This window comes from Plecotus auritus (assembly GCF_963455305.1).
Source record: "Plecotus auritus genome assembly, chromosome: 2".
Lineage (NCBI taxonomy): Eukaryota > Metazoa > Chordata > Mammalia > Chiroptera > Vespertilionidae > Plecotus > Plecotus auritus.
In genome coordinates, this window is record NC_137771.1 from 50,619,896 (window position 1) to 50,635,282 (window position 15,387).

A 15,387-nucleotide genomic window follows, 5' to 3' on the forward strand; every position below is an offset into this window, starting at 1 on the left:
TTCTGCCAAATTCTTCATGAATCATGAAGTTTTCTATTGGTAGACTGTTTTGGGCAGTGGGGATAGGCACTAGTTTCAGCTCTGTGGGGGGTATCTAGCACTGTTACCTCTAATCCGTTTAGTGGTTCTCTTGGCCTTGGGTAATTTCCTCATACAGAAGAACTGGTAAATATTCAACTAAATAATCAAGGGGAACACTCTGCAGAGCTTCATACTTATCACTCTGTAGATTTCTCCCTCTATAGGACTCAGTGTGAATGCTAGTCACTTCATTCTCTTCACATTCTCAGTTCTATATCCTCAACTCAGGGAGTCTTTCCAACTCTATCTAGGTTCATTTCCTGGGCATCACACTTATAAGCTTTTCATAAGATTAAGCTGGTGCAATCATATGGCTTACCTTATTTAGGGATCATTATTCTTTAATGGCTGATGTCCAGTATCTTGAACACTTTTTAAAATTGTTTTTAATTATTATTATTTAATTATTTCAGACAAGAGGGTAAATCTGGTCCTGTGTGCTTAATTTAGATTGGGAGCTGAAGTTCACCAATTGATAAATACTTGTTTTGAAGTAAATTTCAGAAAACTTCCTGAGTGTCATATAGAACAGCCCAGGGCACTTGCATTGTGTGTCTTTGAAAGTTGAAACATAAGATTATGGAATTTCATGAATGAAGGCATTAGGTGCAATATGGTGGTTGGGTAAAGCAAGAAGCAAGAAACTTAAGAAAAATTACTGTTAAGATGAAGAAGAAATAAATAGTGTCATACACTATGTAAATGGAAGTAAATAAAAAGACAGGGTCCCTTTCTTCAGCAAAATTCACCCAGTGGAGAGAGAGGCAATATAACCCCTGAAAACACACAACATATGCCATGTTACCTCATAGTTTTTTACTTCTATCATAGCATTTGTTACATTATATTATAATTGGCAATTTATCCATCTCTTTCTCTAACAAGTCTGTGAGCTTCTCTACATCAGGAGTAGGGTGTCTTATTTAGACTTTTATCCTCATTGTCTAGCACAATGCAGAGCACATAGCAAATATTACTGAGTGAATAAATAAATGGATGTATGAATGAATGAGTGATATAAAATTTTTGTACTAGGGTTGACTGTTAAAGAAGTTATTTTGGATAAATGGGTTTTTTGGTTACTTTTAGATCACTGCCCTGACACATATCAATCAAAATGGTCAACATATTTATTCTCAAGCCCAACTGAAAGTGGTATGTAATAATAATAGGTTAAGTGCTCAGTATATGTGTTGTAAAGTTTAAGTACTAATCTTCTATTGAGAACTTCAAGTTTTTTACTTTCAAATTTAAAAGAAAAAAGTGCAGTAGTACTTTCTAAATTTAGAGTACTGAGATGCTAATTATGTGTCCACTTGAGCATTACTCAGTACTTCACAATATGGGAAAGGTAGCTTTGTGATCTTCAAATGTAAAGGGGGAAAAATGAGCAGTAGTTAATTATGGACCATGTCTATGGAATAAGAATCCTTGTATGTGTTCCTAGTATCTGTAATAATACCTAGAAGTGAATGAATAAATAGATGAATGAACAACTCATCCTCTCAAGTTTAATTCACTATCAGCAAAATGATTCTGAGATAAGAGCTGAAAAAAAAGGAAAAGATAAACCCATTTCCCAAAATAATATCTATATCTGATAAGGATGCTATTATGGTTTATGAAGAGAATTCCCATTTCCCAAAGGATTTCTTCTAAAACAGATATTTTTATAACCAAATAGACTTGGGCCTCTGCACAAATGGGCAAGCAGATTGTTTTTTAGAATATCTGTGGAATCTAATGCTTTAGCTCAGGCCAAGCTATTCAAGGCACAATTCAATACCCTGAATTCCAATCAAGTTTATAAAATGAGGTCAGATTGAAAATCTCTGCTAGAGTTAAATTGCTTCTCAGAAGGTCCTTCTATGTAAGCAGCAGAATAGGACAAGGGCACAAAGGGCAAGAGAAGGAGAAAAGCCTCCCACAAAAGAAAACGTGGTACAGTTATGCATAAGTTATAATGCTTTAATGATATTTTATAATTAAATATTTGGCCAAACATTTGATAAGACATCAAATATAATTATGAAAAGGAGATACATTTAAAAAGAAACCATTAAAGATGCCTAAATAAAACTTGTTGAATTACTTATTTCCAGTCTCTGCTTATCTTGCATAAAGGGAAAAATAAAAAGCTGAGGGAGTCAAAATGCAGATGATTAGATTCTAATAGCTTTCCTTGCAAGCTTTGTCAATTTGTTTGCAACTGCTGATAACTGCACAAAATATGCATTAGAGTTGTGAGATATTCCATGAAGCTGCCATTATGTCTTTTCTTGGCATCAATCATAAATGCAGAAATCCACAGTCAGATTTGCTAGCGATTTTCCCCCCACTCTAAATCTCTCGTAATCTTTCTTTAGCTAAGTGAACCATATCTGCCACAGTTGTATGTTGTTGAAACAATTATCTGGAGAATCTTGGTCTAAAAACTTTAATCTCTAATGTTTATAATTTTATTTTTTTACTTTACTTTTTTATCTTTCAATTACAGTTGACATACAACATCATATAGTTTCAGGTGTACCACCAGTGATTAGACATTATATAACTTACAAAGTGATCACTCTGATAAATGTGGTAACTATCTGACACCATACCAGGTATATATTACAATATTGACTATATTTCCTGTGCTGTACTTTACATCCCTGTGACTATTCTGTAACTACCAATTTGTACTTCTTGATCTCTTCACCTTTTTTACCCATCCTCCAAACCCCCCTCCCATCTGAAAAACATCAAATTGTTTTCTGTATTTATGAGTCTGTTTCAGTTCTGCTTTTTTGCTTGTTTTTTAGATTCCACATATAAATGAAATCATTTGGCATTTGTCTTTCTCTGTATGACTTATTTCACTCAGCACAATACTCTCAGTCCATTCATGTTGTTGTAGATGGTAAGATTTCATTCTTTTTTTAAGACTGATAGATATTCCCTTTTATTCATGCACCACTTCATTATCCATTCATCTATCGATGAACACTTAAGTTGGCTATTGTAAATAATGCTACAATGAACATATAGATGTATATGTCTTTTTCAATTTAGTGTTTTGGGTTTCTTCGGATAAATACCCAGAAGTGGGCTTGCTGAGTCCTTCTTTGTCTCTTGTTATATAGCCTTTGTTTTAAAGTCTATTTTGTCTAGTATAAGTATTACTATTTTGTCTGGTATAAGTATTGCTGTTCAGCTGGGGTTTTTTTTTGTTTGTTGTTTACATTTTCATGAAATATCTTTTTCTGTTCCTTTACTTTCAGTCTGTGTGTGTCTTTTGATATGAAATGAGTCTCTTGTAGCCAGCATATGTTAGGGTCTTATTTTGTTATCTACCCAGCCTGCATATGTCTTTTGATTGGAGCATTTAATCTATTTGCATTTAAAGTAATTGTTGATAAATATGTACTTATTGCCATTTTGTTATTCATACTTTAGTTCCTTTTTTCCCTTCTTCTTATAGAAGACCCTTTAACATTTTTATAATATTGGTTTGCTGGTGATGAACTTCTTTAGCTTTTTCTTGTCTAAAAAGAAATGCTCTTTACATGTCTTTTGAGTCTGAAGATATCTTTGCTGGGTAGAGTAATCTTAGTTGTAGGTCCTTGCTTTTCATCACTTAGAATATTTCTTGGCAATCCTTTGAAGACTGCAGAGTTTCTGTTGAGAAATCAGTTCACAGTCTGATGTAGTTGAGCCTTGATTGTTGTTGGCATGTCAGTGGGAAGGATTTCCATCCAGGCCAATTGGCTGTGAGGACTGGCTGTGACCAATGTGGAGGATCAGTTGTGCAGGGGTCCACCCCATGGAGCAGGACTTACTTCAGTGGGGCTCTGGCACCATTGAGTTCACCCCTTGAATGTGTCTCTTGTGGAGTGGTTGGGTGGTGCTTCAACATGGTCTGAAGCTGTCCACTGGGTGCACTATCTCTGGGGCCTCCTGGAAGGTACAGGCCAGGTCAGCTACCACCTGTGCCCTGCCCGAGGCCACCTGGCATTAGCTACAAAGTGATCTGTAGATGGTTGCTTCTTGTGCTGGGCTTAGAAGTACCAGGAGATGCCAAGCTGAGAACAAAGGTGGATTCCCCAGACCACTTAGCAAGGGGTATGAAGCATGCTAAGGCCAGATGCTGCTTGTTTGAGAGATTTTAGGAAAGTCTGAAGCATGGCCCAAGACAGGCTGTTTGTATAGAAAAGCCACTGGAAATGGCTTGGGTTGGGCCTGTAGCTGAGATGAGGCAGAGTCTCAGGGAATCACCAGAGTGGGGTGAACAGTGTTAGCTAGGTTGATAGACACTCAGATTTGGAAGCTGACTGTTGGGGGAAGGCTCAGAAAAAGAATAATGGCTTCTGCCAGCACTTCTGTCTGGGAGAAAGCTGCCACTCTAGCTCTCACCCCAATGCCAGATAATTCAGTTCCTCCCCATATGTCCCTGGTGCCCCAGGACTAGAACTCACAGTGAGTTATTCCATGTAAGTCCATGCACAGGCCCTTTAAGATAAATGCAGCCCTCGGTCTCACTCAGCCATAATTCCCCCTGGTTTTTACAGCCAGAAGTTATGGTGACTTATCTTCCTGACACTGAACCCCTGGGTTGGGGGGCCTGGTGTGAGGCTGGAACTCCTTGTTCCTTAGGGAGGACTTCTGCAGCCAAAATATCCCTCCTGATTTTTATCCACCACACGTGGGTGTGGGACCAGCCCGTTCTATGCCTCCTCCAGTTCCAGTGTGGCTCTTCTTTTTATCCTTAGTTGTAGGGCTTTTGTTAAGCTTGATTTCAAGCAGTTTTGAATGATGGTTGTTCTGTAGTTTAGTTGTAATTTTGATTTGTTTGTGGGAGGATTCCAGTACCATGTTGTTTACCTACACCGCCATTTCGACTGGAACTCCCCGTCTAATGTTCATACTTTTAAATGAACACTTTTAATTTCTTTGTCTGAATCACCTACTGTTGAGGCAAATTTCTGTTTTATTTTTTGCATGAGGACAATTTTTTGAGTGCCTAATGTATTATTTTTTTTTTGCATTCCTTAATTAGAGATGTTTAATTTAATTAGCAATTTACATTAACAACCGGGTTTAGAAAGGTTCTAACTGGACTGAAATTACATTTTAACTGTCACAGTCAAAAGATCTATCTTATATTTATTAGATAAAGTTCAAGTTCTTGAATATGACTCAGGTAAATGAAAGGTGAACATGGTGCTACGTGGGCAGGCAAAATAGCTATCTCAGATGGTGGACAAAGAAAAATTGAATTTATTTAAGGAAAGGGGGTGGGGGTGGGATATCCAAAAGGAAGGGCTGCACAGCACTAAACCAAGGGGACACTGGGTCGAAGGTAGCAGCCAAAATATACCTGGGACCGTGAAGTTAGGAAGGGCATAGAAAAGGAACTGGGAAGCCTGGGCTGGGCTGCTCTAGCTCACCGAGAAGTCAGAAAAAAGAGGGCCTTGAAGACAGGTTCAAGGGTTAGCCCTGAACAAGCTGCTACTGCCCATTGACCCCCTGGTTGCAAGTCTCATGGGGTCCCTTAGAGGTTGGGGTATACGTGCCAGTGGGGGATTGGCAGGGGCGTGCTCCTTGGAGGGAGAGCACATACTAGGTACTTTGTCCTGAGTGTATTTATCACTCTTTTATAGTTAGAAATCTTGGGGGAGGTCTCAGGTGAGGGTTTTAATAGAATATTCATCAGCTTTCCAGGTGTGCTCTTTCAGGGTTGTGGTCTCCACTGATTGGTCAGTGCTGGGGCAGGGGGTCATTGGTCAATATAGCTAGTCCTGAGGCAGCCACACATCACTTGCCTGGTTTTGCTGCTTTTCTGGGCCTGGAACTAAAATACAATTGAGGCCTAGATGTTACCTTTAGGGAGAAAAAGGTCAGGGGGTCTAACCTGCCTGGCCAGCGATATTACCCTGGGGAGGAAATATTACCCTGGGGGCAAGGTTATTGTTTTCCCAGTTTTGCTCCTTGCTAGACATCCAGGGCTTTCTGCCCTGTTGAGTTTCTGTACCTGGACTATCATCTTGCTCCTAACATTCTGGGGGCTGCCTAACAGTATCTTTTTTCCTCAGCCAGATCTCCAGTAATTCCTTGCCTCAAATACACAGTTCAGAAATCTTGATCTGCTACTATGATCCATCCCTCAAAAACACATATGCTGTTTCTTACCCCCCCTACAAAGGCATTACTTTCCCATATTCGTTTCCTACATCTCTGTACTCCGTCTAGCAAAATATTCGGCTGGGGCATTACCTGACCTGAGACATGGTCCCCTTCTTTTTTACTCCCCAAAGACCCTGTGTCTACCTGTAGCACTGACTATCCTATATAATAAAAGCATAATATGCAAATTGTCCTCTTAACTGGGAGTTTGATCAGGAGTTCGACCAGGGGGCAGGGCCGGCCTGCCGACCACAGGAAGGAAGGCCCTGGACGGTGGCAGGCAGCCGGGGGAAGGAAGGTCCCGGCTGGCAGCCGGCAGCTGCTAGGGACACTACCCATGCATGAATTTCTTGCACTGGGCCTCTACCAGTGTATTAAACAATGTGTTTATGTGTATACTACCAGTATACTACCAGTATATTAAAACAATGTGTTTATGTGTTTGCTATCTTTCAAGGTCCTTGAGAGTAGGGAGTGTGTGCCATTCATATGTCCAGCATAGTACCAAGCACACAGTAAGGGCTTAAAAAATGTCAAATGAATGAGTATCACTGCAATTATTTGTCGATTAGCTAATTATAAGCGGGAGAAAGGAGGCAAGTGAATTTGAAGGAGTTTTTATCTTGAGTTGTTAAGAAAGTTTGGTAAAGAACAGATTTCTTTGCTGAGCCTGGAGGAGGAACAGCAGACAGGGCAGAGATGAGATGAGATGTACATGATGCACAGGCAGTGATGATAAGAAGAGCCGAAGGCACTGAAAGCTTCAGGGCTGCTCCTCCTGGTTGGGGTGCTTTTGATGTGTGCCTGCTTTGATCCCTGCTGTGTCGTTATGGCCCAGGATGTTCTGGAATGAAGAAAAACTACTTACTGCTTCCTGTTCCCAAGATTCAGGGTGTTAGAGAAGAACTTTTTCCCAAGTGTAAAAAGAGCCTCCAGCATGTCAGAGACAGGAGGCAGAAGAACAGAGGATGCAGAGAGAGACACACTGCAGTGTGCGGGAGAGAAAAGCAGAATGCAAATTGAAAGCAGAGACAAGAGAAATGGAAAAGTGCAGGAAGGCAGCAGCCATGGGTGAGGTCAGCAGAGCTGTACAGGGAATAGCAGCAATGAGACACTGGGCCATACGTGGAGGGATTTTGTCAGCCTCTTGGACCACACATGGGAACATAGGTAGTGACATGTCAAGCATCCTCACACTAGGAAAAGGACAACATTGTTGGTAGATCATGACTGGGAAAAAGAGACACAGAAACACACTGCTGCCCCCCCCCCCCCCACTCCCCGGATGGAAAGCCAAGAGGAACTCCCATTGGTGTCGTTTATTTTTAGAAGGATAAATTCTCCCACGGATATGTCCAAGTTAAATCATCCTTACTAAAGTGACTTGAAATGTGGACTCAGCTCTTTCCCAAAACTGCTTTTTGAAATAGAGCTTCCGTTTTAGGAATTTCCTAAGTGTGCGCAATAGTCACATCCTATTAACCATCTCAGACTATATATATGAGGGAAAGTGAACTATTATTAGTTGGGGCACATTACATGCAGACTCTGTGCTTAGGCACGTTATACATGTTATCAAATTTGAGCTCTCAAAGATGCCATGAATTAAGTATTATCCCCATTTTATAAATAAGAACACTCCATCTCAGAGAGGTTAAGCAAATTTTTTTAATGTCACAGAGCTAATAAGTAATGAAGACACAATTAGAACCCAGTTCTGCATGATTCTGGTATCCATGTTCATTCCGTATATATTGTGCATCCTATACATTATGTTTAATATTTTGATTACAAATGTGGATATGGCAGTTGATATTAGCTCATTGGTTTAAAAATTCCTTATGGGGATCTGTACCTGTGAATCCACCTTTAAAATTGTGTTTACTAGTATTGCATACCTGACGTTATAAAGCCATAAATATTCAGTAGATTCAAATCCCTTTTTTAAATTGAATTTAATGGAGTGACATTGGTTAATAAAATTATATAGGTTTCAGGTGTACAATTCTATAATATGTCATCTGTATATTGTATTCTGTGTTCATTACTCAAAGTCAAGTCTCCTATTCAAATCCCCTTTAAGAAGAGAACCCGAACACTAAAAGGAGCTGCATCAGATGAGGCCTGCAGATGGCAGTGCTGCCCAGGAGTCACCCAAATCTAACTTCAGCTTTCTTACAAAATAAATATACAGGGTTGCTTTAGGAATTACACAACACTGATTCCAAAAGTTAATTTTCAACCAACATTTGAGTGATTTTTGAATTGTGTAATAATTCCTTCCAATTTATGGTGTGATGTTAAAATTTAATTTTCAATTTAATGAACAATGAGTTTGTAATGCTTAATAGCATTCCAGCCTCGCAACAGGTGGAGCACAAATCTGGGTGGAGAGGACACATGACTATCAAGCTGGGGAAGAGAAAGAGATGTGGACTCTTTGCTCTAGCATAAGGTATTGTCTGACAAATCAGATCACTTAAGTCAGGAGATAGATTGGGGATGCTAAAATCCAAGTAGTCTTTAGAATTTCCAAGTTGTAAATCAGAAAGCTGATGAAAACCTACAAATACTGAAGTCTGACACATTGTGCATAAAGAACAAAAATGCAGGTCTTTTCACTGTATTTTAGCTTCATTATACATTTTTAAGAAAAATTGTTGCTAATCTCTAATCCTAGCTAATCACACATGCTTTGGAAGACAAAACAAGAGCTACTTTTTCTTAGGTCTTTAAGAGGCATACAGTTCTGGAGCCATGATATGCCAAGATTTTCATACGATTGTATGTGATTGATAAGATTATAGGTGATTTCAATGTTCACTTCCAAGTCATCTATAATAAGTAGACTTCACTTTTAATGAAGGTAAATCAATAAATACTAAAGTAAAAAATAATACAAAACATTCATGCTCATAAGCCCTATCTCTCTCATATTAACACAAACCCTCTTTTTGTTTGTTCTTTTTAATACCAGGGATCTCTTTTGGAGGTGTTCTGCATAGATCCCGACTCAGTGCTGAGTAATACATTGTCTCAGCTATCACTAATATTGGCTGCATTCCTCTTTAGGAAATGTGCTTGGCCAAAGAGAGTTGCCTCATCCAAGGTTACACATCCTCCCTAGAATTAACCCATGACTAATGACAGTTTATGGGAAGTATTGAGACCCAGGCCTTCCCTCAATTTGAGACAATCCTGAGGGGCTATCTAGCTTGAATCTTCTATGGGATCAGCTGTGGCCTTTGCTGCCATTGCATTACTAGTCAACCTTTTGTTTTGCCCCATCCCAACTTCATCCCTTTCTTATAAGTATTGTTCCCAAGTGTACTTCCCACTAACCTCAAACACACATATATTTGTCTCAATACTATCAGGAACATGACCTAAGACAGAACTAAGACTAGTCCAAAAATAATTCTTACTTTGTTCCTCTATATAAAATGTTTTTTTCTCTGGATGCATTTAAGTTTTTTGGTTTTTTTTTCACTTGTTTTCAGCAACTTGATTATATTTGCCTTGGTGAGGTTGTGTGGCTCTTTTGCTGGAGGGTTACTTGAGTTTCTATGGCGTTTATGGTCTTTATCACATTTAGAAAAAAATTCAGCCATTATTTTTGGCCAATAATTTTTGTCTTCCCTTTTTCTTCTCTCACCGCTAGGCTCCTATTGCACACATTACTCAGTTTCATATTATCACACAGCTAACTAAAGGTCTAGTTTTTGTGTGTGTGTGTGTTTTCTCCCCCATTTTGTTTCCTCTATACTTTATTTTGGGTAGTTCTTATTGCTGTTTTCAAGTTCACAGATATTTTCTTCTGCTGTTGGCTAATGTTCTCCAAATTTCATTTCACATATTTTTAATCTCTAGAATTTCTATTTACATCATTTGTTATATCTTCCATTTCTATCACTATAGTCATGATTTTCTTTATATCCTAGAATCCTATCTAATAAAGAGGTAATATGCAACTTGGCCATCACTCCAACACACAAGATGGCTGCCACAAGATGGCCGGCAGGGGAGGGCAGTTCAGAGGGACCAGGCCTGAAAGGGAGGACAGTTGGGGGCGATCAGGCCTACGGGGGAGGGCAGTTGGGGGGGACCAAGCCTGTAGTGGAGGGCAGTTGCGGGGTACCAGGCTGGCAGAGGAGGGCAGTTAGAGGCAATCGGGCTGGCAGGGGAGCAGTTAGGCATTGATCAGGCTGGCAGGGTCATGGTTAGGGGGTGATCAGGCTGGCAGGCAGAAGTGGTTGGGGCAATCAAGCAGGCAGGCAGGAAAGTTGTTGGAAGCCAGCAGTCATGGATTGTGAGAGGGATGTCCCATATTGGAGAGGATGCAGGCTGGGTGGAGGGACACACCCCTCACCCCCTGTGCACAAATTTCTTGCACCGGCGGGCCTTTAGTGTTTTTATAATAAACTAGAGGCCCAATGCACGAAATTTGTGCAGAATAGGCCTTCCTTCCTCTGGCTGCTGGCACTGGCTTCCCTCTGGCACCTGGGACCCAGGCTTTCCTCCAGCCGCCAGCACTCAGGACCCAGGCTTTCCTCCAGCTGCCAGCAGGCACCCAGGACCCGGACTTTCCTCCGGCTACCAGCAGGCACCCGGGACCCAGGCTTCCCTCACAGCCCCAGCTTCGTCCGGAAGGACGTCCAGTCTGACATCTGGTCTAATTAGCATATTATTATTATAGATGTTAAAAATCCTGGTTATGGGTTATATATATTTTTTTATTTCTTTGCATGTCTGGTAATTTTTGGTTGGATGTTGAACACTGTGTTTCTTACATTGTTGAATTCTGGATCTTCTATTTCTTTCAAGTATTAGACTTTGTTCTGGCACACAGGAAGTTATAATATGAACATTTTGAGGCTTGTTTTTTAATATCTAGGCTGAATCCATAGCAGTTTGTACTCTTGTAGTGGGGCTAATTTGGCCCCACTACAAGAGTACAACTCAACTCTTCTGAAGATGCTACTCAATGCCTCCGCATTAGCTCTCTCAGTTCTGGTTGGTGGAAACATGAGCTATTTCCAGCTCTGTGAGGCCCAGCAATTGTTTTGTTTTCTACTTTCCAGTCATTCTTTTCTTGGCCTTGCTGATTAGTACTCAACTGGACTTCCTTCACCCTGCCCTATCCCATTAGTACTCAATAGTAATCTCTAGATTACCCTGCAGACCTCTGGGGCTTTGTTGTTGTTTTGCAGCTCCCTCAGTGATTCTGAACTGTGATCTCTATCTAGCTCTTTAACAAAGTGAGACCCTGGGCTTTATTTTTGTTTCGCTTCCCTGCACTGTGGCCTGGTAACTGCCTCCAGGCAGTAATCTGGGGGCAGTCACAAGGCTCACTACTTTTCTTGTAGTCTAATGTCTAAAAACAGTTGTTTCACGTACACTGGTTTTCTAGTTGCTTATGGAAGAAAGGGAAATTCAGAAATCAACTGATATATTTGAGGCTAGGTTTTGATACAAAAATTGTTTTTATAATGAGCAAGAGTCAACACTACTTAAACTTATGTCATACATTCAGTGTTCTTCAGTACACATTGTGAGGTTTTCAGGGAAAGAAAAAAACAGCTATTTTGTGCATTTTTACCAAGTCTTAGAAAATGAAAAAAAAATTAAAAATATGTATATACTAGTGGCCCAGTGCACGAATTTGTGTACATTGAAAGGAAATTAGAATAAATATTTTAATATCGCTATTCGCCCTTTCTCTATAATAGAAGTGTCAACCAAATTCACGATCAACAATGACAGATCGAAACACATGCGTGCGATTGGCGCCAGTGAGGTTTATATGTATCGTGCATGCACAAGTCAACTTAGCCTTTTATAGATATAGAACAAACTTGCTTAATTAGACCTGCTTTCTGATTTAGCTAACCTTTTTCCAGCCCAGTGAAGCACCCCAACTTCTCTTTCAGGTAATTGTCAGCAACACAGCAGTAAATATCAACACTAAGCACATTATGATCGTAGATCACACAGGGAGAACAAATATTTAACTGCAGCAGTGTTTGACTATATTCTGCACAGTGAGAAAACCTGGTCATTTTCAAGGTCCACCATTTCTTACTTCTTTTCAGTCGGATCAAGTTTCTAAGCTTTCTAAATCTCCATTTTCCAGCTAATGAAAAGAAAATAGGATTCCACTGAGTCTATCTACCTACTCCAGGACTTCTGTGAGGATCAGATGAGATGAGGCATGGGAAAATGCTTCACAGACATTTGGTTAAAGTGTAAAATGTTTCCCACCTGGGTATAAAGCAAGTCGTGTTCCTGGGCTGAAGAAACTGCAAGGAGGCTAGTTGTGGCTAGGGAGAGGAAGCCGGACATTGCTTTGTGACATCCTTAGCATATTAGTGGACAGATACTTAGCATATTAGCCTTTTATAGATATAGATTTTTATTGATTTCAGAGAGGAAGGGAAAGGGAGAAATAGAAATATCAATGATGAGAAAATCCTTGATTGACTGCCATAATGGGGATTGAGCCCACAACCCTAGCATGTGCCCTGACTGGGAATCAAACCATGACCTCCTGTCTCATAGTCTATACTCAATCACTGAGACATGCCAATAGGGCAGAAAATGAAATTTTTAATTAATAGAAAAGATTCTTAAGATTCTTAGTTGGTATGCCTTATCACATTTAGAACTGTTTATTCTAGAGAAATGACATTTTGTTTCATTCAATTTTAAGTTTAATATTAAACTAGCAATCCTTCATTTCTCTCCTAGGAAAGCTTCATTTCAACAATAAAACTACATACATACACAAGCACACACATGCACACACACACGCACGCATGTGCACACACACATATTCTTTACCTTTGAAATTAAAGGTTGATATATTTGGTAGAGAGGTACACAGATTACCAGGATATAAAATTCCAGAGCTATCATTAATTCCACCAAACATGAGGTAAAAAAAATACCACTGATAGAACAGAAAATATATTGTGAGATGTGAGGACAAAGATTTGGTAGGAAAAGGGTATTTTTAAATCAGCAGACATCTTGTTAAGCTGAATATAAGGAAAGAAAAATAGGACTTAGAAATTTAGCACAGGCTTTCTAAATTCAAGATTTAAATGCATTGCCTTTAGATTATTATAACAACTTGGTTAATAGGTGTTATTACTAATATTTTATATATGAGGAAACTCAGAGTTTAAGTTTTCCAAGGACAGAAAGATAGTCAGTAGGAAATGTCATATACTCTCTAGTACTTAATGCTACATAACTGACTAGAGTCTATTGTCACCAGACAATATATAGGGAGAGTGGCTCATTATATGACAACAATTAGCAGAAGCTATTGGGACCAGAAATACAATTGTTCAAATAACATATCATCTGATCTGGTGTAATCTGTGCATGTCCACAACTTTGCTAGACTATTTCACACCCTCTCTCTTCAAACGTGCAGTATCCTCCTCACCCCACTGTAGTCTAGGCAGCTGATATTGACTCTTATTTCCTGAGAAAGTAAAAGGAATTAGGAGACAATTTCTACAAGCATCAAATCAACCAATCAGCCCATCTATACTTGAACTTAAAGATTGCCTTTTATTCTGATAGAACAAAATCTGTCCATGCTCCAGTTGGTGGCTAAACCCTCTACTTGTGTACTGCATCTCATGTTTTCATATACTGAAGGATATTGATTCTGAAGATATATGCTTCCTTCCTCATCAAATTTTCCTTTTATACCAGATCAAAAATGTCCAACCAGTATGTACATTCAGAACGCATTAAATTGAAAACCTATCTAATAATAGAATATGCAGATTGTCTGGCACATCATCACAGTCACAACCAATCAGCAGGCTGCACGCGCAGCATGCCCCAGGAAGGCTGCTGAGGCTTTCATCTGTCCCTTTCTACACCGAAGACGACAGGGTTTAAGGGGAAAGGGCTCCTTTCGTTTTCACAGCACCCAGCTAGGATGCCTCCCTGGGGCGGCCTTCCCCTCTGAGCCCTGAGCAGGATGGGTGCTCTGGCCCGGGAACCCGGAGGGGAGGTGGAGTGAAGTGCTTTCCCACCGGGATCCCGCTTTCCCTGGGAGTCCAGGGTGAAGGGTGCTCTCCCTGGAAACGCGGAAATCTGCCTCCCGGGGCGACTGCACAGCAGACAGGAGCCGTGGAAAAGTTGACCTACTTATGTGGATGTGTACATTGGTGGAGGCCACGCAGCTGCCATAGTTGAAGTCGTCCTCAATGGAGGAGCGGGGGTAGCAGGGATCAGAGTCGGCCATGTTGGCAATGGAACCCCAGCTCCCCACCGAATGACGTAGAGTACACGGACCTCAACGGTCCTCAGTCACTTCTTGAGCAGCAGTCAGCCCTGACCGGGGATCAAACCTGAAACCTAAGTAGGTGCCCTGACAGAATGGAACCCAAACCGTTGGTGTGGCAGAGGAGCTCTGGCCCACAGCAGGGGCCAGGGCACGCTAGAGGGGTTTTGTTGAGGGGCCCTGACAGGCAGCCCGCAGCGCAGTGGGTTAGAACCTCCTCCTAATACAGCAAGGTTGCAGGTTGGATCCCTGGTCAGAGCACAGACAAGAAGCAACCAGAGTGCATAATAAGTGGAACAACACACTGGTGTTTCTCTCGCTCCCTTCCTCTAAAATAATCAATCAATAAAAAATTAAAATAAAAAATAAACCCTCTGGCTTGCAGAGTTGCTAAACAGTTAGAAAACGAATCCCATCCCTTCCCGTTCATTCAACAAATATTTCATATACTCCTTCAATAATCACACTGGAGATGGGTATTTGTTTGTTTAATCCTGACCAGAGGACATTTTTCCATTGATTTTTTTTTTAGAGAGTGGAAGGGAGGGAGAAAGACGGAACTAATGTGAGAGACATCAATTGGTTGCCTCTTCCTGAATCCCCGACTAAGGCCCCGGATTGAGCCTGCAACCCAGGTACGTGCCCTTGATCGGAATCCAACCCAGTACCCTTCAGTGCGCCTGCAGCACTATCCACTGAACCAAAACAGCATTTCTTTTCTTTTTAAGTCCTCTTCTAAGGATATTTTTTTTCATTGACTCTAGAGGGAGAGGGAAAGAGAAAGAGAAACATCTATCAGTTTCCCAAGCAATCTGACAGGGATGGAACCCACA